Source organism: Pleurodeles waltl, chromosome 10, assembly GCF_031143425.1.
Source record: "Pleurodeles waltl isolate 20211129_DDA chromosome 10, aPleWal1.hap1.20221129, whole genome shotgun sequence".
In the NCBI taxonomy this organism is placed as follows: domain Eukaryota; kingdom Metazoa; phylum Chordata; class Amphibia; order Caudata; family Salamandridae; genus Pleurodeles; species Pleurodeles waltl.
Genome location: NC_090449.1, coordinates 369,268,912 through 369,294,936, shown reverse-complemented (window position 1 = coordinate 369,294,936; position 26,025 = coordinate 369,268,912).

Below are 26,025 nucleotides of genomic sequence, written 5' to 3'. Positions count from 1 at the left end.
GGCAGGTTGTATGCAACCAGAATGAAGTGTATCTGCGCCAGTCTAGGCCTTGAGTTCACATGCCCAATAATGATACCAATGCAGGTCAGATGTCTGATGATTCCTGCACAACCATCACGAAGGCACACATTTCAGAGGCCATAGCAACACCTGTGCCGCGGCATAGTGTGTATGAAACACCAAGGTTCTGCCAGCCTACCATATTTTCAGTGGATTGTGTCAACAAAGTTGGCCAATGCATGTATAGCGCAACTTTGTCATCATTTAACGCGCATGACCCCTGCCATTATGTTAGCAAAGGGGGCTTACCCGCCTTACAGGGCAATGCATATGGGGCATTTGCTACCATTAGACAACTTTGCCACATCAGTCATGGATTAATGAATGTAAGATCAGTGCAGATGTAAAATTGAACGGCATGTCTAGCACAAAGATCCTCTGGGTGCCTTTTAGGACAAGCTTGAGTACCTGAGTCATATGTCTTCATAAGCCTCCCTTCTGCTGTTAAGTTGTTTTATGGTGGCTTTTAGGGCGTTAGTGTTAGGTTAGTGTAGATATGTAGTTTAGTTAGGATAAGTGGATTTGGGGGGGTGGATTATTTACTTATTACATGTTAATTGGTGGGTGGGTGGGGCGTCATGTTGGGGTATCTATGTTTTTGGAAAAAAAAATACAAACAAATATACATTTGTTTAGATGTAGTAAGTATATGTGTAGTATTAGTATATGTTGTCCTGTATGTGTTTTGTAACTTAGGGGAGGTGGGGGACCAATGTTTAGAGTGTGGTGTTAAATGTGTTTGTTAAGTTTAGCATAGGATAGTTAGCTTTAGTTGTTAGATAATTATAGTTAGAATAGGTTAATTTAGGATAGGGTAGGTTTTATTTCTTTTATAAGTTCAGTTTTATACTTAATAAACATTTTTGCTTACTACTATACATTTTATGTTGTATGCTAGTGTCTTCCCATGAGTGCACAGTGCAAATTGTGTTTTGACTAGGGATTCCGTCCTGCATCTGAATCCCTCTCTTGACATGTGCATCACCTATTGACAACTAAGCTGTGACATTGGCAACAACAACACATCTACTTGTCCATGCATCTGCCATCCAGTGTACCCATCACTCAAGGTGGCTATGTTAACTTAGTTTTGGACCGGTAGGTGTGGTATTTCAGCTGTCAATTTTGAAGGTCCTGAGTAGGAATGGTGGGAAATGTGACACATCTGACAACATCCTACATTTGAACTCTTACCTGCAAAAGTGACCAGTGGCAATCACTAATGAGGTTAGGTATCTCTGTTTCACAGCATTGTGTTCTACTGGTACTCCCAGCTGACTATATTGCCCGAGAACTGTTTCACAGCCAGTCCTGCTGTATGTAGTGAGTGAAGCATACATGTGTTCTTAATTTTTTACATATTCAGTGAATTGCTTTTAGGGGATGAGACCAGCATTGACATTTGTGTGTAGGTATGTGCCCTCATATTCCCGCACTGTTGTACTGACACTCTGTGACTAATGACATGGTTACACACATAACAATTCCTAAGAGTAGTAGATGTGTCACAATACACAAAGACATGCTGTTTGTGTAGGAGGTGTTTATTTTTAAGTGTTGTAGTGCAATATTTACAATGACCCCATTTGTGAAATCCATACAATTGTGACACAGCACAGCTCCAGTGTTGAGGGACATGTCATGGGACATGCTTGGGTGAAGTGTCGTTAATTGCGGAGGAACAAAAATTGCGTCTGGGTAAGTGAGAGACAATGACAGTCCATAGCAGACAGGTCAACAGTGTGTCTTTGAAGAGTGTACACATCCAACTGTGTTAAAACTGGCATGATCTCAAGCACAGGACAAAGGAAAACACTGCCCATGTAGCATGAGGTGGTGCTACCGGGAACTCTTACGAGTGAAGATGATCTGTTCCACATCTTCATCCTGCGATGTGTGTGGTGTCTCCTCTGCCCTTGATGGTGACGGGGAGGTAGAGGGGCCACACACACTTCAGTGGTTGGAGATGTGGACTCCCAATTCCCAGCAGCTGCTATCTGTGGAACAACATATGGCATCACTGCAGCAAGGAGGAGCTGCTGATTTTTGAGGATAGCAGCAACATCTCAGTGGTAGGCAGCCATGTCTGCCAAGAGGGAGCTCACTTCCTGTTGCATGGAGTCCAGCTTGTTCTCAATTACGCTGCAGTCAGTTTGGGAGGGCAGTTGTTGTGGCCTCTCCCTCATGGCAGCAGCTATGTGCCTCATTTGGCTTCTGTATGTTCATTGGCCGTAACAAGGCACAGCTCCAAGTGGACTCCTACCACTGTCATCTCAAAGCTGGTCCGTGGGTCCTCGGAGTTCTCAGCTCTGTTGGTGCTGGCAGGTCGTACTATTGGGGTGTTAGGTGGCACATCTAGGATGGCTGGTACATTATTTGTCCTCGTTGAGACTGGAGGTGGTGTCTGAATGGATACAAGGACTTATTGGAGGGTCTCTTGGCTGATGGTTGTCAGCTGATCATCCAAGTCATCGGGATACTCCAGGACAGGCAGATCCGCAGGAGAGCCATCATCCTCTGCAATGAGATGATGTAATATAAATCTTTCTATGTTGTGGCAGTTGACATGTCACATCACTTGCTATTGGAGGCTCATTGTCATCTTACTTCCCAAACATTGTTTCTGTGTATCATGGTTGCAGTCTATCAGCCCTTTGCCCCACCTGAGTGTCACATGAGAGGAAGCTTAGAAGGTGCAGTTAGCTGTGTCATATCTACTAGGTGTGATGTATATCTTTTTTGCGGCTTGACACCATCTTGTTATTGTCAACCCTCCCTATGCATCCATTTGCATGGTAAGGCCTTGTAATGGCTGTTGCAGAGGTGAAGCCACAGCAACACATATGGCATTATGCCTCCTTCTTACATGGTTCACATACAACCCTGCGGTACTGAAACCTTGCACAACCCCAGGGATAGCATTGCCAAGACACTATGCTGTTGTTTCCTTTGATAGCTCCTCATGATATATGTGTATGTGTGCTACATTGCATGGCACACATGGACCTAGCATATTTCCATTTCATCTTATGTCTGTGCTGGAAGGTGCTCCTTCCCACACAACTACAATCGCTCCCTCAATGTAGCCATCCTTGCACTATGATGCTAGAGATGGAGCATAGTGGCAGTGCAGCTAAATTGACACAGGCACAGGCGTGGACCCAGGGATGGCCAGTATGGGTATCATTTGTTGCTGTGTAAATCATTTTGGATATGACAGTGCCTGATCGTAAATGAGTTTTCTGGACATAGCCAGTTAACTGGAGTTGAACTTAGGTCAGAGTGTCGAGCTAGTTTGATGGTGATTTTGCAGGTAGTCATAGTGGTCTCTCATTGCAAGCGTGGCAGTCCTATGACCACCTGACTGCCATTGTTGATATGACCACCCCCAACAGAACAGGTGGAAGTGGCACATGTTGTCAAAAGGGAATGACTCATGGGCCAATGGCCTGGCACTGGCAGGTTTCCAGCAGCTTACAGACTGGCAATGCAACCTGTCTTGTGACACCAGACCAGTATTACGATCAACGCTACCCTCCAGGTATGTTCCCACTTTTCCACCAGCCTTTGCATGGAGGGGAATCCTCCATGCAAAGGTTGGTGGTGATGTGGTATTGTGTGCCCTTGGGTGCTCCTGCACAGCTTATGCACCTGGCATGGGCAGTGCAGGGGTTCCCATGTCCTACCCCTTTGCCCTTTCCACTGCCTGATTTGCAGGGCTAAGAGCAGGGTGTCCTGTTACACCCAATGCACCCCAAGACTGACTCTGACTCTACTTGATCCATCAACAATGTTGTGCTAAGTGCCCCACAGCGCTAGCATGAGCAGACAAATTTCCACCCACCATCCAGCATGTAACTCATACTGCCAGCCGCAAAGGGTACACTGCACTAGCAGTCTCACCAACACCAGACGTGCCCACGCACCATCCCCTACCCATCAATGTGGAATTATACGCCATTATGTTCACAGTTAGACCCCATGTATTGTATATGTGTGGTTATTTCTCCATTCCTATGTGTCTCACATGGTTGTGTCAAAGTAGTTGTGAGCTCAGCCTGTATCTGTTGTGATGTACACTTTGCTATCTATGCTACACATTTTCTGTAGTGGCACATTTCCGATCAGCATTAATATGTGTGGTTCCACATTACATCAGTTTAGTTGCTCTGGGTAGTGGCATGTTTCCAGTGATACAGGACCACCCTGCTATTCCCCCTGTACCTATTCTGACTATTTTCCCTGCACCCAGGGGGCATCATCACTGCATGATGAAGTGGTGGTTGCTTATGTGGATGTGTTGTTAATGTGCGGGGTGCTGGTGCTACAGGCACATGTCTGGGTACTGTTGAGCCGATTGTAATGAACTGTGTGTTGTAAGATGCAGCACACATATGTTAAGGCAATGAGGCAAGGCAGTTGCAAGTTGTTACTGCAAGGGACACCACCATGACATAACCTCAGGAATGGTGTTGACTGACTTCCTAGTCTCTATTGTCTTGGTCGTGTTGGTAGAGTTAATGTGACTATATGCAAGGGATCTTGTGATGACACAACCAGAGGCACAGTCATTAGACATACCATCCATCCCATGTGCTGCATTTGTGCATGTAGGGCTTTAGCCTTGGTGATTGACATATGTCCAGGTTTTGAATGTGTTGTGGTGCATGGCACTGCCAAGTCATAGGTACATGTGTAGCTTACGTCAGCATGGTGCAACTTGCTTCATCTGCTATCCCTCTGCGCTCCTTTTACATGCATTGTGTGTGTCCTATTTGTCTCCCCCTTCTTGCACTTGACAATTTAGCATTAATTTCCACCATGCATTTTTGGTGTTTCCTGGTAGTCAGCGCTGTCCTGTCCTGCAATTCCAGTGACCAGTTCCTCCATGTTGACCGCTGGAACCATCTCCCCTATCTGGTCCACCTCCAGTTTGCAGTGCTGTTTTCCTGTTCCTTGCCATTTTTTCCTTTGTCCTTCACTTGCAATCATGCCAGCGTTTCTTGCACTAGGATACGGCTCTACTCACCTCTGCCACACTGTTAATCTTGTCTACTATCTACTGCCAGATTACCTCTCTTCTAGTAATTGGCAATTTTGAGGTGACGAAGAGTTGATGTTGATGCTCTGTCACCTCTCTCACCAGTATTTCATGCTCCTCTGCACTGAAACAACATTTTCTCTTTTTCTTTTCCCTCCCCTGGGTCGTGTGTGTTTCCTCCTGGCTGGCTTCTGGCAGAATGGGGTCACCCTGGAGTCTCTCCTGGTTTTCTGGCTCCATTCTACCTATCCTTTGCATTGAATTCTGCATTAGTGTCTGTTTTTGATGCTATTGTGGGTAAAAATTTTGCATTTCCATTTTGTGACATGTTAACGTAACATAAAAAAGGTTAGAGTCATTTTTCCAACTTTAACCTAATTTTTGCCTTACGACAAGGCATAATGGTTAACGTCAACATTTTTTACTCTAACCTGCTTTTAGCACCACCCAGCATCATAATATAAATATGATACCCGGGTGATGTTAAAAAATGGCATTAGCCAGCGCAAAACATTTTGACACAAAACTGTGTTTGCAGAGATTTGCGTCAAAAAGTATAAATCTGGCCCTTGTTGCGTAGATTGTCGTTTTTCTGATTTGGTATATATCCATCCAGCAGTTTCTGAGAAATAAAAGGGGAAAAATATAGATATCTAGGGATGCAGATCTTCCATGGATTCAACTGTCCCCGTGCTGCTATCCGATTGGCTATCAACACTTCAACAAGGAAGTGTTGGCAGCCATTTTGGGACTCAGCTTCAGCCGTGTCCCACAAAAACATTAAAAAAGAAAAGGGGCCCGGGTAGAGATATCCTGAGCCCCTCGCCTTGGTCCACGACCGCACCAACCAAGTCGGTGGAGGAATCGCCATCGTTTTCAAGGACTCCATCAATGTCACCACCTCCACCGAAGACACCCCCCTCGCCACCGAACACATGCACTTCCAGATCCACACCGACCCCAAGACCACCCTCAGAGGAACTCTCATCTACAGACCCCCTGGACCACGCGACCTCTTCAGCGAATCCATCGCTGACTTCATCTCCCCGCATGCCCTAGCCTCGCTGGACTACATCCTCCTCGGAGACCTCAACTTCCACCTGGAGCAGAACAACGACCCCAACACCACCACCCTGCTCGACAACCTTGCCAACCTCGGTCTCAAGCAACTGGTGAACACCCCCACCCACATCGTCGGACTCACGCTGGACCACATCTTCTCCGCCAGCAACCACGTATCCTTCAGCCACTCCTCCGTAATACACTGGACCGACCACAGATGTGTCCACTTCAGCTTCAGACTCAAGACTCTCCACCTCCGCACACAACCCATCCCACGCAGACATTGGAAAAAAATCCCCACGGAACAGCTTCTCTCCACTCTCAGCGACAACCAACCCACCTTCTCCACCGACCCCAACAACGCAGCCCTCAGCCTCACTCATTGGATCACCAACTGCACGGACAACCTCGCACCCCTCAGACGCCTCCCAAGACAGACCAGCACCAGGAAACCTCAATGGTTCACAGACACCCTCAAGGAATCCCAAAAAAACTGCCATACCCTCGAGAAAGCCTGGCGCAAAGACCACACCGCAGAAAACATGTCTGCCCTCAAAAACGCCACCCACAAACACCATCAGCTGATCCGCGCCACCAAAAGAACTTCCTTCACAGACAGACTGGACAAGAACACTCACAACAGCAAAGAACTCTTCAACATCGTCAAAGAGCTCTCCAATCCTAACGCCAACTCCAACTCCATCACGCCCTCACAAGACCTCTGCAACTCCCTCGCTACCTTCTTCCATCGTAAGATCACCAACCTACACAACAGCTTCGGACACCAGACCCAGCCAACCACCACAGAACCTACAACCCCAGCCATCACCCTCATTGCCTGGACTCACATCAGCGTGGAGGAGACCAAAGCTACTATGAACTCCATCCACTCCGGTGCCCCCTCGGACCCCTGCCCACACTTCATCTTCAACAAAGCCGACTCCATCATCGCCCCTCTTCTCCAGACCATCATCAACAGCTCGTTTGCTTCTGCCACCTTCCCCGAGAGCTGGAAACACACGGAAGTCAACGCCCTCCTGAAGAAACCTACGGTGGACCCCAGCGACCTGAAGAACTTCCGCCCCATCTCGCTCCTCCCCTTCCCTGCCAAAGTCATCGAGAAGACCGTCAACAAGCAACTGACCAACTTCCTTGAAGACAACAACCTACTCGACCCCTCCCAGTCCGGATTCTGAGCCAACCACAGCACAGAAACCGCCCTCATCTCAGTCACAGACGACATCAGAACTCTGATGGACAACGGAGAAACAGTCGCCCTCATCCTCCTCGACCTCTCGGCTGCCTTCGACACCGTCTGCCACCGAACCCTAACATCCCGCCTGCGCTCCACCGGTATCCAAGGACTGGCCCTGGACTGGATCACCTCTTTCCTCTCTAACCGCTCCCAAAGAGTCTACCTCCCTCCGTTCCGCTCAGACCCCACCAAGATCATCTGCGGCGTCCCACAAGGCTCCTCGCTCAACCCGACTCTCTTCAATGTCTACATGAGCCCCCTCGCCGACATCGTATGCAAACACATCAACATCACCTCCTACGCCGACGACACTCAGCTGATACTTTCCCTCACCAAGGACCCCACTGGCACCAAGACCAACCTGCAAGATGGAATGAAAGACGTTGCAGAATGGATAAAACTCAGCCGTCTGAAACTGAACTAAAAAAACTGAAGTCCTCATACTCAGAAACACCCCGTCCGCCTGGGACGACTTTTGGTGGCCCACGGCCCTTGGCACCGCACCTACCCCCTCAGACCACGTACGCAACCTCAGATTCATCCTGGACCCACTTCTCACCATGACCAAACAAGTCAACGCCGTATCATATTCCTGCTTTCTCACTCTCTGCATGCTCCGAAAGATCTTCCACTGGATCCCCACCAAAACCAGAAAAACTGTGACCCACGCCCTCGTCACAAGCCACCTGGACTACGGAAACACCCTATATGCAGGAACCACCGCTAAACTCCAGAAACGTCTGCAGCGAATACAAAACGCCTCCGCCCGCCTCGTCCTCGACATACCCCGCAACAGCCACATCTCCGCCCACCTGAGACACCTGCACTGGCTTCTGTCAACAAAAGGATCACCTTCTGGCTCCTCACCCATGCACACAAAGCCCTCCACAACAAGGGACCCGAATACCTCAACCGTCGCCTCAGCTTCTACACACCCACCCGTCAACTTCGCTCCCCCAACCTCGCACTCGCCGCCGCCCCTCGCATCCGCCGCACCACGGCAGGTGGGAAATCCTTCTCCTACCTGGCGGCCAAGACATGGAACTCCCTCCCCGCCACCCTCAGGAGCACCCAGGACCACCCTGCATTCTGGAGGCAGCTCAAAACCTGGCTCTTCGAGCAGCAGTGACACCCTTCCCCAAGCGCCTTGAGACCCTCACGGGTGAGTAGCGCGCTTTATAAATGTTTTTGATTTTATTTGATTTGATTCATTGGGCAACACAGGCACTCATTTTTGGGGGCTGACATTTATTTTTCCACATCAACCATTCATAAAGAACAAGAGAGGAAAACCACACAAAGGGGAAAAGAAGGATGGAAAGAAAGTTAAGAAATAACTATCACAAAGTGATATAAAGAGCCAGAGAGTGTATGTTAGTGAATTAAAAAGGAGTTGAATAGGTAGCATTTGTATTCAGCACACAGACATTTAAAAGCACCAACCATGGACCTCTAAGCAGAGCTTTAAGCACTGACACTCACTGTGTTACAAATTAAGTACAGGGCAACAGGACAACATTGGTAGATTGTAAGGACCCTTAAATTAAACTGGCAGTATTAACCCTTATGGGGACTGACCTGTATTTTGACCAAGCCTGCGCATTCAAAGGATCTTCTGTGTTTGCACCCTGATTGATACAAAACAGATGAAAACCCTGTGGGGGAAGGGGAATTTTTTGCTTAGGGGAATTACATCTAATTGTGCTTCTGCTGATTATACATTGGGTTCACCCACAATTGTGATAGGAGTTGTGAACTTGCTATGTTCTGAATTCTGTCCAGGGGCGGCTCCTCCGCTAAGGCAGAGTAGCTTCACCCGACTGCCTTCAACAGTGCAAATAAGGAAAAATAAAATGATAATAACGCAATGTACTTATCATTTTATGTTTCAGCCGGAGCCTGGTTAGGGCAAAGCTGGGCTGTGTCACAGGGAGGAGAGGTATGTGCACCAAATGTGACCATGACGGTTTGGCCGGCCATGTTGGGCTGGCGAAACAGACATGCACACTTAGCATTTGTCCACCTGGCTGTATTGTACAGTCGAGTGGAGAATGTGCACTGGCTCCCCTCCCTTTCTGAGCGCCAAACTAGGCTGCTCAGACCAATCACAAGGCTGCTGTCATGCTGCTGACAGCAGGGTTTTGATTGTCTTTGAGGAGTCTGGGCACCTGTGTGCTCCCGGGAGTCAGGAAGAGGGCGGAGGAGAGACAGAACCCATCTTCCAATGGAACAGGTAAGTGTTCCTTTTTATTTTTAATTTTTATTCCCATCTTCTTCCACCCCGTTCACTAGCAGCTGCCACTGATTCTATCATTCAACAAAATACACATGAACACTGCTCCACATTAGATCCAATTCAGTTCAATAGTCATGCACAGAGAACTAAAATGAATTGAGACTCAGTTTTCTAAAGTATCTGTAAGAAATATTCACTATTCTTGTTTGATCAAGCTATTTCCACCTGAGTTTGTAAAGCTGAGTTTTGTCTCCACTTGTTGTGAGAATACCAAAACATTGTCATTTTACCCAAAGTAGTTTTTAGATTGCTTATAATGTCTAAGCCCACGTTTTTGACTCTTGAGAGAGGTCTTTGCGTAGGACTTCTAAAATAATGAACTTTGGTAATTGCTTTTCTGGACAGTAGGCTTAATTTGAATTGTTCCTCTTTCTTTCCAGTTTTACATTCAAGCACACCATATTAACTTGGAAACAAAATCAAATTACAATATCTTTGTCAAGATCTGCTTTCAGAATACTATGGGCCTCATTAAAAATTTGGCAGGCAGACCGCCATGTTGGTGGTCCTGAAAAGTCCACCAGGTTTGCACTCTTTCAAACCACCCTATTACGATTTATACAAAAAGGATTGCCAACCAAAAAAGTCAGATCGTCAGTGGTACAGCGGCGTAGAAATAGGTGGTCCGACCTCCAGTGCTGACAGCACAGCTACCAACCATTGACCTGATTACAAGCACACATTTACTGTGGCAGGCCCTCATGGAGGTCAGCCAATGGCAGTCCGAACCATGGCAGTCTGTGGTCAGCAAAGTAAAACAGAACTGCACATTGGATGAATATGAAAACAATACAGCTTACACACATTACCACACTGGGCACACCTGCAAAGGATACTATAAAATACACCCCTTCACAGACAACAATCTTCTGCATTTACACTGCCAGACATTGAAGTCCGAGCACCTTACTTTATAGAGTACATAGATGAGGCACCCTTTTTTCACCATCCCATTGAACACCCTGCAGACACTTTTGTCCATTCACACCCTAATGCACTTCCCCTGTTTAGTAAGTCCCTGTCACCCAGGGTTTGGCCATCCTACATCCTGTGGGCTCGACAGGAATACCTGTGGGAGGGGAGTCTGGTAAGTCACCACACAAAAAAGGCATCAAAATGCAATGTCATGCATGCTCATAGCTCATCTTTTGACTCATTTACTTTTACTCACCAGCCCAGTGTTCAGCTGTCCAAAGACCTCTATTCGGCATCTCACAATTGAAGTGTACTCATCTGGAGAGATCATATTTGTATAGTGTGTATAATGCAGGTACAGACATGACTCCAACTCCTAGCAGGCACTGTTTCTATAACTCCAAACACCAGACCAGTGGTCACTTGTCCAAAAACCCCTGTTTATTATCTATCAATTTAAGGGAACACACCTGTGGAGATAATGTTTAAGTGTGTGTAGTACAGACATTGACATGACTACAACTCCCAGCAGGCGCTATTATTGTAACCACAAATGCTAGAATAGTGGTCACATGCTACAAAACATTTGTTTCACAATTATCATTTGCAGTGTACTCACCCTGGGGAGAGGTAACATTTGTATAGGGTGTGTAGTAGAGAGAGTGACATGACTGCGATTACCATTGCTTATATAACTCCAAATGCCAGAAGAGTGTTCATTTGTTGAAATACCCCTGTTTGGCAACTCTCAATGTAGGTTTACTCAGCTGGGAGCATACCATTTGCATTGTGTGTGCAGTAGAGGGAGTGACATGACTGCTAAGGCCAGGAGGCTCCGTCATTGTTACTTCACTCACCAGCCCAGTGCCCTCTTTTCCAAAGACTCCTGGTTGGTACCTCTCACATGAAATGTACTCACCTGGGTGGGTAACAAACAAAGTAGACTCACCTAAGGGGATGACATATATCAAGTGTATGAAGTAGAGGGAGTAGCATGACTGCTAAGGCCAGGAGTCTCTGTTTCTCTAACTCCAAACACAAGCCCAGTGTTCACAAGCCCAAACACCCATGTCTGTGAACTCGCAATTAAAGTTTACTCACCTGGGATACCATTTGTATTGTGGTGAGAAGTAGAGGGAGTGACGGGAATGAAAAGCCCAGGAGGTACTGTTTCTCTAATTCCAACTACAAAACCAGTATTCACTTGCCCCAACTCTGAAATGAACTTGACTCACCTCGGAGGATAACATTTGTCAAATGTGTAGCATGGAGAAATGGCTTTGTTAAACTCTCAATTCAAATGTACTCACATGGGAGGATACCATTTGTATAGTGGTGGGAAGATGTGGGAAGGACCGGGATTCCAAGCCCAATTGGCCCTGTTTCTCTAACTCCAACCAAAAAAGCAGTGTTAATTTGCTCAAATCCATCTATTTTTGAACTGTCAAATTAAGTGAACATACCTGGGGGAATAACATTATTGAAGTATGTCTGGTATGGAGAGTGAAATGACTCGAACTCCCAGGAGTCACTGTTTCTATATCTCAAAATACTGGACCAGTGGTAACAATGCCCTTGCTTGCTAACTCTCAGCTGAAGTTTACTCACTTGGGAGTAACCAAGATACAGATCATGCTTAATGCTTAACTCTGAGAAGTGTCTGGCTACCTTATCTCCATCTTCACCTGATAACCCAAGATGAAAATATTGAGGACAGAAAAGACAGCTTACGCAGTGTGCAAAACAATGATCCATAAGGCCTCAAGATGCATAACCCGAATTGTATTGGCAGCAGACAAATTCACACTGCACTGACTACATTATGACTCCATTCACATATACAACAAACATCTGGGTCTGCCTGCATTGCTATCAACTAGCCTTCAAAATGGCCAAGACATATCTGGCATAGCCACTTTTTTGCCTGCTCTGGTGGCAAAATGGCATTCTCAAGCCATTCTCCCAAGGGCTAATGATCTGACATTTTAGCTGTTTCAGTCAAAAAGATCTGATATGCTCCTTGAATGTGTTGTCAATACAACCAATGCCATAGGTACTTGCAACAATAGGATCATTGTGTCTTTCACATCAACAGGTCAAACTGCTACTGGGCACAGAGAGGTTACAGAAGAGACTGCCACTAACCCCCTGATTGGTGCCCTCAGTGAGGACAACACTCCTGGACTTCTGGACCCATCTGGACAACCTGGTCATACACCAAAAGTGAGTCTCACTGTGGCCACATCACCACCTCCGAGCCCGGTTGCCTCAACATCTCAGGTAGCCATTTGCCCCCCATCCTTTGTACCAAGCATAGTGTCTACCATCTTGTGCCCCAGTCTTGGATCCTTAGTTGTAGCACAACACTTCAGACAATGAGGTTCCAGGACCCACTGGGACAGGGCACCCTGTGGCAAGGGCACAGGGTTGTGGGGGTAGGGTGAGTGGGAGGAATGCCTTGGGCCAGTGGGGTAAGGCTACTGGGGCTGCTCCTGGCCAGGAACTATCAGCCAGATCTTGGGGGTCTATCAGGAGTCCCAAGGCGTGATGGGCCAGGTCTCGACCAAACTCCGGGAAATGAAGCAGCTACAGAGGGACAAGCTTAGTGGCATGTGAGTACAGATAGAGGCCCACAATACCAACATTGGATCCCTAACATGGGTAGTGGAGAACATACCTACAGTACTTTTCAAGACTTTTCAAAACCAATCTTGCCCTTCTTTTGGCTCATCAACACGAGGCATATCAACACCGGTGCCAGCCACTGGAAGGGAGGCACTGCAAGAGGAAGAACTTGCCCCAGACACCCCAGCCTCTGTAGCAGCAGATCCCCCCACACGCAAGCAGGGACATCCAGCAAAGAATCCAAGAGGTAAGGCTGACAAGAATCCTACCTCCGCCAACAAATGACCTCTTCCTAAATGATCTCCTTTGTGTGGCACATATTCACTCTGTTGATTGTACCAATCCTAACGGCAGGAGTACTCTGGACTCCCAATGGTGTGGCATCTATGCCAATGATTTCATTCACCATGACACCTTCACTTTACTTTTTTGTTTCTTACTGCCCAATTTTATTTCCTGCATTAGCATTATAATAAAGTCACCCATCACAAACTCATTGTCTGCTTGCTTACTTTTCACATTTTGCTATGTAGAGATGTAAGACCATGTGACCCATATGATGAAGGCACAAGCTATTTGTGTAAGGAGGGATATGTTACAGGTACACAGTGTCTTGCTCAGGTTTTAACCATTATACACAAAAACATTAGTACAAGTGTCTGGTCACAAAAAACATTTTATTCCAGTGTACAGCACATAGGCTGTCTATATGTCTGGACTTTTTAAAGCAAAAATGTGTGTGACTCAGACTCAGTCAAAGTACATATGCCAAGGTAAACCCCCCCAGACCACGGGAGGAATGGATTTGTCAGACTTTGTTCTGTAGAATAGGCAAACATTGAAGAGGATGATGTTACCAGCTTGAGCCTTTTCACATAACACACCAAAGTAATCCAACAACACATAATCCAAAATACAGACAGATGGGAGTACAACAGTCCCTGATTACATGCCCATCATTATCTAATGACCTTGCATCCGGTGGTATGACACAAATGCATGTCAGTATTGTGGTAAAGGCACAACGGCTTGCAATGATGAAAAACATCTACAGCTCAAACAGGTCACAGAAGAATAGTGTTTAGCGAATATGAAGAGAAAATGACTTGGTCGCAATCTACGATGACATATTTCATGCCTGCATGATGACACACATGATGCAATTGGCCCACCACAGCACACAAAAGATGTCCATTGTGCACTTCTGACCTTCCACCCAAACACGGTGCATGCTACCTTGGCACAGGCTTCATACCCCCCTAATCTGTGACCTACATACCAGGAACTGTCCATGTCAACTTCATATGTCAAAACAGCATCACGTACATGCCAGTGTCACAACTCTGAAATGCCGACATGAGGATGTCATGATGAAGGTACCTGTACAAAGACAAAACAAGGAGTATACGCTTGAAAACATACCTATTACACAAATCACATAGCAAGCATCTGGAAATGAAATTACATCGCAAGGAAACTGACACAAACAAATCATCAAGGTGGGGATATGTCAAAAGCTAACTCATCAAGCAGCCTTTGGCTGAACAGTGCAAAGGATCAGCTCCCTAGTTGTTTCTAAAACACTCTTCTCCACACATTCTCATAACTACAGTTCATTGTACATTCACAGTCATTACATCACGATATACACTAGTGAAAGTAGCTATTGACGAGATCTTGCCGCAAGTCAGCTGCTTCCTCTTCACCACTGTCATCTTCACTTGGCTTTCAGGAGTATCAATCAGTGGCAATGCAGGCTCCCCCTCCTCTGGGATGTATGAGATACTCCTCTGCAGGGCGATGTTGTGGAGCATGCAGCATGCCACAGTGATCTGACACACTTTTCCGGGTGAGTAGAAGAGTGCTCCACCATCCTATCTGGACACTGAAATCTGGCCTTCAGGAGCCCAATAGCCCACTCCACTTCCTGCTGTGGTCTTCCATGGGACTCATCGAAGCAGACTTCCCCTGGCGTCATTGGATTCCTTAGTGGCATCAACAATCAAGGACAGTTCAGATATGCAGAGTCTCCTGTTAAGGAACGGGGACATATGTGCAATAATGAGTCACTCACTTATTGATTGTAGCACCTGGCATTGCACACACACAATGAGGATAGATGCGACTTACCAACCAGCCAGGCCATCTCTAGGTACAGTTGTGACATCAACTGGGGTATAGTGATGTTCTGGATTATGAGGTAATCATGGGCTCAACCCAGATAGCAGGCTCAGACATGTGAAATGTAGAGATCCGCCAAACAGAAAGCTTGCAGTTGATGGAATGGAAGTTCTTTCTGTTACGATAAACTTGGCGTTTGCCTGTAGGGACAGTATGGAGTGAGTAAATCTCACAGAGTGTGAATGTGTTGGGCCATTCAGGCCTAAGGAGATTACTCTTCAGAAGCCACATAGGTTTGTAGTGTTTCATTGTGGCTCACATCACAGTACAGATTGTTGAAGCAGGGTCTACCTGATGTCAGTAAGCTTGCCATGTGCAGGGCAGGGGGTTAGTCTGCAGATGCAAATATGTATGTCTGTAGTCATGTCCCTGTAATTATGGGCTTTTGTGTTTCACACTTGTAGAGTGTTAACAAAATGAAAAGTTCTGGATTGGTGTTTCTGACATGATTGTGACTCATCCATTTGTGATGAAAAATGTCATTGTAATCTCTTGATTTGTTTGTTGAATCAATGCTGGTTGATGCCCATCAGAAAAAGGAGCTATCGAGAGCCATCATTAAGAAGGTGATGAACCTGGGGATCCACAGCGAGCAGTGCGCCTACTGTCAGAAGAGGTGAGAGGACCTCAGACGCTGGGCCTGGAAGATCGCTGAGGTCCAGGTGGGGATATTTTGCTAATGTGGACAGGTTGCGCATCGTACTATGGCCCCTCTAATGACCCGCATTCTGGTGGTGGCCTACCCAGACCTTGATGGGCATTTGAGAACAGCACAGCAGCCACTAGGGTGGTAGAGCATGGCGTTTTCCTACCTGTCTGTAGGAAAGTACCATCTTGCCTGGCATGTTACCCCCATTTTTACTTGTGTGTCAGTTGGTTTTTGCCTGTCTCACTGGAATCCTGCTAGCCAGGACCCCAGTGCTCATAGTTGTGGCCTGAATGTGTTCCCTGTGTGGTGCCTAACTGTGACACTGAGGGTCCGCTAATCAGAACCTCAGTGCTTATGCTCTCTCTGCCTTCAAAATTGTCACTGCAGGCTAGTGACCATTTTACCAGTTCTGATTGGCACACTGGAACACCCTTATAATTCCCTAGTATATGGTACCTAGGTACCCAGGGTATTGGGGTTCCAGGAGATCCCTATGGGTTGCAGCATTTCTTTCGCCACCCATAGGGAGCTCAGATAATTCTTACACAGGACTGCCACTGCAGCCTGAGTGAAATAACGTCCACGTTATTTCACAGCCATTTTACACTGCACTTAAGTAACTTATAAGTCACCTATATGTCTAACCCTCACTTGGTGAAGGTTAGGTGCAAAGATACTAAGTGAGGGCACCCTGGCAGTAACCAAGGTGCCCCCACATAGTTCAGGGCAATTTCCCCGGACTTTGTGAGTGCGGGGACACCATTACACATGTGCACTACATATAGGTCAATACCTATATGTAGCTTTAAAATGGTAACTCCGAATATGGCCATGTAACATGTCTAAGATCATGGAATTGTTCCTCCATGCCAAATATGGTATTGGGGTGCCAATCCCATGCATCCCCTGGGCTCCAGCATGGACCCGGGTGCTGCCAAACCAGCTCTCTGGGGTTTTCACTGCAGCTACTGATACTGCCAACCCACAGACAGGCTCCTGCCCTCCTGGGGTCCAGACAGCCCAGTCCCAGGAAGGCAGAACAAAGAATTTCCTCTGAGAGAGGGTGTTACACCATCTCCCTTTGGAAATAGGTGTTAAGGGCTGGGGAGGAGTAGCCTCCCCCAGCCTCTGGAAATGCTTTGAAGGGCACAGATGGTGCCCTCCTCTCATAAGCCAGTCTACACCCGTTCAGGGATCCCCCAGCCCATGCCCTTGCTTGAAACTGGACAAAGGAAAGGGGAGTGACCACTCCCCTGTCCATCACCACCCCAGGGGTGGTGCCCAGAGCTCCTCAGTGTGTCCCAGACCTCTACCATCTTGAATGCAGAGGTGTGAGGGCACAATGGAGGCCTCTGAGTGGCCAGTGCCAGCAGGTGACGTCAGAGACCCCTCCTGATAGGCGCTTACCTGAATAGGTGGCCAATCCTCCTCTGAGGGATATTTAGGGTCTCTCCTGTGTGCTCCTCTTCAGATAATGAAGGCAAAAGCTCACCAGAGTTCCTCTGAATCTCCCTCTTCGACTTCTGCCAAGGATCGACTGCTGACTGATCCAGGACACCTGCAAAACTGCAACAAAGTAGCAAGAAGACTACCAGCGACATTGTAGTGCCTAATCGTGCTGGCTTTCTTGACTGTTTTCTGGTGGTGCATGCTCTGCCTTCACCCTGCACTGGAAGTCAAGAAGAAATCTCCCGTGGGTCGATGGAATCTTTTCCCTGCTACTGCAGGCACCAAACTTCTGCTTCACTGGTCCTCTGGGTCCCCTCTCATCATGACGAGCATGGTCCCTGGAACACAGGAGCTGGAACCAAGTGACCCCAACAGTCCAGTGGTCCATCTGTCCAAATTTGTCAGAGGTATGTCCTTGCCTCCCCATGCCAGACAGTAGTCCTGTGTACTGCGTGAACTGAAGCTGCTAGGGCTTCTGTGCAATTTTGAATGGAATCCTTCATGCACAGCACACCCCAGGTCCCTATTACTCTGTCCTGCATTGCTCAACTCGCTGAGTTGACCACCAGCTTCGTGGGACCCTCTTTTGTAGTGTTGAGACAACCGCCATGCTCAGTTTTCTTTAACCCATGTTCAAGTACTTCTGCAGGTGCTGCCTGCTTCTGTGTGGGCTCTCTGTATTGATGAGCACCCCCCCTCTATCACCTCTTCCAAGTGGTGACCTCCTTGTCCTTCCTGGGCCCAGGCAGCACCCTTTTTCTTAAACTATGACCTTTGCAGCTAGCAAGGCTTGTTTGCGGTCTTTCTGCGTAGAAGCAACACTGCATCCTCCAGCATACCGTGGGACATCTTCTGCACAAAGGAGAAGTTCCTGGCACCTTCCGTTGTTACAGAATCTTCAGCTTCTTCTACCCAGAAGCAGCCATTGTGCACCTTCATCCGAGGTTTAGTGGGCTTCTGCCCTCCCTGGGAACTTTCCTGACTCCTGGACCTGGTCCCCTTCCTTTACTGGTCCTCAGATCCAGGAATCCGTCTTCAGTGCTTTGCAGTCAGTTGTGGTCTTTGCAGAATCTCCTATCGCGACTTTAGTGTGTTTCTGGGGAAGTAGGGTAACTTTACCTCTACTTTTCAGGGTCTTGGGGTGGGGTATCTTGGACACACTTAGGGGGTCATTTTGACCTTGGCGGACGGCGGAGGCCGTCCGCCAAGGTACCGCCGCTGAATGACCGCACCGCGGTCAAAAGACCGCGGCGGCCATTCAGACATTTCCTCTGGGCCGGCGGGCGCTCTCCAAAAGAGCGCCCGTCGGCCCAGAGGAAATGCCCCTGCAACGAGGACGCCGGCTCAGAATTGAGCCGGCGTAGTTGCAGGGGTGCGACGGGTGCAGTTGCACCCGTCGCGTATTTCAGTGTCTGCTTAGCAGACACTGAAATACTTTGCGGGCCCTCTTACGGGGGCCCCTGCAGTGCCCATGCCATCCCATGGGCATGGGCACTGCAGGGGCCCCCAGGGGCCCCGCGGCACCCCCTACCGCCATCCTGTTCCTGGCGGGAGACCCGCCAGGAACAGGATGGCGGTAGGGGGTGTCAGAATCCCCATGGCTGCGGAGCGCGCTCCGCAGCCATGGAGGATTCACAAGGGCAGTGGTAAACCGGCGGGAGACCGCCGGTTTACCCTTTCTGGCCGCGGCTGAACCGCCGCGGTCAGAATGCCCTCGGGAGCACCGCCAGCCTGTTGGCGGTGCTCCCGTGGTCGGTGACCCTGGCGGTCACCGGCCGCCAGGGTCAGAATGACCCCCTTAGTGTTTTCTTACACTCCCAGAGACCCTCTACACACTACACTAGGCCTGGGGTCCCTAAGTGGTTCGCATTCCACTTTCTTAGTCTATGGTTTGTGTTGCCCGTAGGCCTCTTGCATCCTATTGTATTCTACAGTGTTTGCACTACTTTTCCAACTGTTTACTTACCTGATTTTGGTTTGTGTGTATATTTTGTGTATTTTACTTACCTCCTAAGGGAGTATATCCTCTGAGATATTTTTGGCACATTGTCACTATAATAAAGGCCCACATTTATACCTTTTGACGCAAAACTGCGCCGGCGCAGTTTTGCGTCAAAAATATTACCGCTGGCTAACGGCATTTTGGTGAGCTGTGCAGGCGTCATATTTATACTTTGACGCACAGCGGCGCCAACAACAGGTGGGAGTCATTATTTTTTACGCACACCGTGGCGTCAAGTCGTAAAGGAAAACGACGTTAACGCGGCGGAAATGACTGTGGGTCGATTTACGACACCGCAAACTGGATATGCGCCATTTCTTTTACGCAATAACGTCAAAAAAACCAGCGAACACAACCATTTCACCAGAGGAGAGCCAAAATGGATCCCAGACGCCTCTACAGACCCCAGGAAGATGACAGCAGACCAGGAACCAGCCAGGAGGACCCACACAAGAACCAGGACACTTTTAAGAAGAAAAGAAAGTGTCGCTTTAGTGCAGAGGAGCAGGAAATTCTGGTTAAAGAGGTGATGGAACACCAGCACCAACTGTTTGTCACATCAAAGTTGCCAATCAGTAGGAGAGAGGATATATGGCAACAAATTGTCGACAAGATTAACAGTGTGGCTGAAGTATGCAGAACAGTCATCGAGTGCAAGAAACGCTGGCATGACTGCAAATGCAGGACCAAGGAAAAGGTGGCCAGGAACAGGAAGGCAGCACTGCATACTGGAGGGGGGAGTCCAGCACACCAGGAGGCCCTGGACCACATGGAGGAGATGGTCGCAGCCGTCATCCCTGAGGAGATCGTCACAGGGATTCAAGGACAAGACAGCGCAGACTACCAGGAGACAATGCAAATGCAGGCTAAGTCGCATGGGGAATTAAAATACACAAATGTTAAATGCAAGTGGGAGGGGATACCGACCACAAAATGCATGGAAGTCATCATATACATGGAGTGGCTTGGGTAAAGGCGCATGGCATTGGGGCATGGCCTGCACAGACAGAAGCTGGAGCACACCATTACACTACACCTACAACAGTCCCATGGGGGCATGCTGTCATGCCAACGATGGAGCAAAGGGAAAGCCACGACAGGAGGGAAGGCCACTACATCAAACTTACATCCTGGCACTCGTCAGCCAACATACCCCCTACATTAACTAGGGCCCTATTAGAAATCCTCTAGTCAAACCGACAACTGCAATGTAACTGCGACAACAGTTGCCTCTACCACCTCTGATCCGTATGCAGCTCAAGTAGCCAATGGCAGTAACCTCCCCATGGATCATGCACACCTAAATTAGGGGGTGAGTATGACATCTGCAACAATCCCCAGAAACAAGACAAAGGCCCCAGTACTCTCAAATGTCAATACCCATAGTTGTCACAAACATCAGCCAAAGTAAACAACAATAGGAGCGACACAGCACTAAGGACACACCCATGCTGCATATGTCAGGGTCCATCCTGTGCCTGGGTAACAAGGCAACATCCCAAATGACATACTGCTCAGACAACAGCATTGAGGAGGGGACACATGTAACTGGTCACTGAAATACACCTTCACAGTCAGAGGATGAAATGGGAAACTGATACGACTATCAGGGCAATCCAATGTAACACACATTACCAAACATCAGCAGGACCTATTAACAATGTCAACATCCATATCGGATCATTAAATTGCCATGCATAGGATATGCCACATGTCAATTACATTTAAGTCGATGTGAACGATCAGGGATTGGGGCAGGTCCAGATTGTTAAGTGTGCTGCCAGGGCCATCAGAACACCCACAGCCAGTGAAAGGTCTCACCATGAGAATGGATGTACACGGAGGGTCGAGTAGGAAAAGAAGGTGGCAATTCTCTATTTGGCTAAAATCAACACCTAGAGGCGATGAGGCTGACAACTCTAATAACTTAATAACATAAATGTGACACACAGGTGGGCCATAGGCCTGAAACAATGCCCACAAAGTGAATTCATCAAAAGGCAGGCACGTCACATCAAAATTGCCACAACACAGACACACTAATTGTACCCTGTTTCATTGCAGAGGAAGATGGATCTCCTGCCGATATGCCTGTCCCAGATTTCACTGATGACATGGATGTCGAGCCGATAAACATTCCCCAGGAGACTATCCAAAAGGTCCTTGAAACCCTCCAGACCCCACCTTCTGTCACAAGGAGGAGCACTGAACAAGCAGCGATCGCAGAGGAACCACCCACCACCCCAATTGTAAGACCTGCCAGCTCCAATACAGCTGAGGACTCAGATGACACTGGCACCAGTTTTGAGAGAACTGTAGTTGGAGTACAGCGGGAGCTGGCCAAGGAGGTGCGGATGGGGATGCAAAATATGGCAGCCAGCCTTGAGGGGGTGCGTTTGTGCATGATGTCATTTGCAGATCAGGCAGCAGCTATGCAAGCCCTAACATCTATCTTGCAGGAACTGCAGAAAACCCAGAAGGAAATCAGCACAGCTGTAATACAGTTGACCCAACACCTACAACAGCAATCTTGTCAACGCGTGCACGAATGCAACATTGAACCCCTCAGGGCCGACCTGGCTGCCTACCATCGTGATGTGGCTGCTATTCTCAAGAACCAGCAGGCCCTCCTTGCAGCAGTACTGCCCTGAAGACCTTCACAGGGAGCAGCGACCGGGATGTCTAACTCCACATCTTCTAACACTGAGGTGTGTGTTGCCCCTTCACAACCAACAACAAGGACAAAACAGGCAACACACACATCAGAAGAAGAAGACATGGAGCAGATCACATTCACAAGGAAAAGTACCCGGAAGCACTAGTCCCTGCCACATGGCCAACTATTACCAAAGTCCTGCGTTTTGAAACATGACAGTCTTACAACAACTGTACTCAAGCACTGTTCTGCTAACCACTGTATATCTTGTCACCCAGCCCAGTGATTGTCTCTCTCCTACTCATTGGCTAAGTCTGTCCCTATGCAATGTCTGAAACATCAACCCCAGCATGACAAAAGAATTTTGGTAAACCCTTGTGTTGGATCACAATGGAAGATATCACTATAATGGACTCACAATCATGGACAATGTACATATAGCACTACAGCACTTTTCAATAAATAGCACTTACACAACAAATCTGTCTCTGGGTAATGTGACATATCAACTGTGCAGTAGATAACTGAAATGTGCCTACTGTCAAATGACGTAGCTTGTCAGTACAACTGTCCTGATATTATGTAGTTAGAGAAATAAGCACAGTGACCATGATTGCATCATACTCTGCCCATCCTGAGGGAATAATCTGATGAAGTGACAAACTATACACCTCCATGCCGTGTAGGACGGAAGAATGCTTCCTCAGGGGATAACTAAGTCATCAAATAGTGGCCTCAAAATGTTGTCACCATGCAAAAATAACACAATAAACATGCCACACTAATCTAAGTAAATACAAATAAAACTGCACAAATGAGTGGTGTCTGAGTTAACATACACATAGGTAATCATGCCGAACTGTGTCACAAATGATGTATGAGGGTCATGAAGACAAGAATACAAGATTGGCAATGAGAACTCATCTTATAAGGGTGTGCATGATCATCACACCTCAGTCAGACCTAAAACTGTTTCCCCAATATCAAGTCTGGAAGCACTGTTAGTGACTTTGAAAACACACTTATCAACAGAAACACATTGGGATCCATATTAACTGTGATTGGTGGTTGCAACAAAGGGTAGCAAGGTAGCTCTGGGCTAGCTGCCAATCGTACTGCTCAGTTAGGATTTGTTTGTAGCATACGGCACAGATGTTATAGTATAAAATTGATGTACACTGAATCCAAACCCACGATCAAGTACCATTCAACACATACTATTAAGGGGTAACCAAATATTTATTAAAAGCTAACCATAGATGAGGAAACTGAAGAAAAAATCTTACCTACCCTAATCTACCCTGACTACTCATTACCCACAACTGTCCCTTACTAACCTAAGCTACACTTACTAATCACATGTAACGAAACGTTCTAGACATCTACCCACCACCCCCCTTATGAGACTGGACACATTGAGGACAACACATACTAACCTAAACACATACTATACTATCCTAAACAAATATGTATTTTTTAGTATTTAAAAAAAATATATATATATATATATTTCTTTTTTTTTTATAAACAAGAACCCCAACATAGCCCAACACATGTAATAAGTAAAAAAAAGAAACAAGCAGGACCCCCACCCCACACCCACTAACACTAACTAAACTAACAGCCTATACTAACCTAACACTAAGCCCCCTAAGCCCACTAACTAGAACTAGGAAAGAGGAGGGAGGGGAGGGTATCATGTCCATCAAATCAATTGTCTAGAGGTTGGCCCTCCGGAGGGTCCTTTTAATATCCTTGACCCGCCGTTTAATGTGCCGCACGTCCCGGCTCAGGTGGCTCACCTTGCGCAGCACTTTGTCCATCTTATGTTCAAGTCTATTGAAGGCTGCAGGGTCAACAGCTGGAGCAGTGGCAGTCTGGGTACCAGTGGAGGAGGTCTGTGTGGGCTGTGCTGCACCGGTGGCAATGCTGGGGCCAGGAAGTCCAGCAGATGTTAGATCAACAGTGGCAGCTGTGAGTGGGGCCACCTGGCTCTGATTGGTGGTTGTTTCTGTGGTGGCTGTGGTGGGAAAAGTAGGCCCACCCTGTGGGAAGGCTCGCCATGCCCCGGAGGCCCGTTCTTGGGGATATCGCCGGGCCATCCTCCGGAACCCCGACTCCACCAGCAGGATGTGCTGGTATCGCATGGCCCGGCGCTGAAATTCACGGACCTGGTCTGGAGTCATGTTAGCTGCTGTGAAGACAAATGCAGATATGCTACATTAGTAACTGCATTATGTGAAACGCACAGGAAGTTAATCAGACATTACATCTACTGTACTTGTAACAGCTCATATCAGGATACAGAGCATTGAGGGGGTCATTCTGACCCCGGCGGTCCCGGCGGGAGCACCGCCAACAGGCTGGCGGTGCTCCGCAGGACATTCTGACCGCGGCGGTATGGCCGCGGTCAGAACAGGAAAACCGGCAGTCTCCCGCCGGTTTTCCGCTGTCCTGCAGAATCCTCCTTGGCGGCGCAGCTTGCTGCGCCGCCATGGGGATTCTGACACCCCATACCGCCATCCTGTTCCTGGCGGTTCGCCCGCCAGGAACAGGATGGCGGTATGGGGTGTCGTGGGGCCCCTGGGGGCCCCTGCAGTGCCCATGCCAATGGCATGGGCACTGCAGGGGCCCCCGTAAGAGGGCCCCACAAAGAATTTCAGTGTCTGCTGAGCAGACACTGAAATTCGCGACGGGTGCAACTGCACCCGTCGCACATCCTCCACTCCGCCGGCTCCATTCGGAGCCGGCATCCTCATGGAGGGGTGTTTCCCACTGGGCTGGCGGGCGGCCTTTTGGCGGTCGCTCGCCAGCCCAGTGGGAAACCCAGAATCACCGCGGCGGTCTTCTGACCGCGGAGCGGTGTTCTGGAGGGGGGAACTCTGGCGGGCGGCCTCTGCCGCCCGTCAGAGTTAGAATGACCCCCTGAATGTCCCTGAGGAAGTATATGGCAGGCCAGACAACAAAGGTGACATCACACAAAGCACATCCGTAACCGACAAGATGGGTAACAACTGGCTTTGACTTGCAATCTGAGTTCTGGCAGTTATCATCAAAGAATCATGCTGCATATCCTCCACCAAGAGCTGGGCTACAAATGTCAATGTACAGAAAGCAAAACTAAAGCCACATGGTCTGCAAGTTGTAACTGGACTTTCCAGTATGGTACCAAGTGCCAAACCTGAGCGTGTATACTAGTATGCAACAAAACCGCCACTTATTCACAGGTATGTGTAACATACTGGTAGCATCAGTACTAGGTACACCATTCACAAACCCATGGCCGTGTTTGAGGGGGGGCGGTGGATACACAAGTATAATTTACCAACAACATGTACACCGAGAAGTGTATAGGCAACTCCACACATGTTTGTCTCAACCGACACACCACAGGTAAGGTCTATCTATGATTAGGAGTCAGCAAACCCTAGAGCACTCATATGGTCAGTCATGTCAGGAAATGCAGAACTTAGTACACAACATATACTTCCAGTGGGCCTGACTTACATCAGACACAGAGGTGGTCATTCTGACCCTGGCGGTCTTTGACCGCCAGGGCGGAGGACCGCGGGAGCACCGCCGACAGGCCGGCGGTGCTCCAATGGGGATTCCGACCGCGGCGGTAAAGCCGCGGTTGGACCGGCACCACTGGCGGGGTCCCGCCAGTGTACCGCGGCCCCATTGAATCCTCCGCGGCGGCGCAGCTTGCTGCACCGCCGCGGGGATTCCGACCCCCCCACCGCCATCCAGATCCCGGCGGTCGGACCGCCGAGATCCGGATGGCGGTAGGGGGGGTCGCGGGGCCCCTGGGGGCCCCTGCAGTGCCCATGCCAC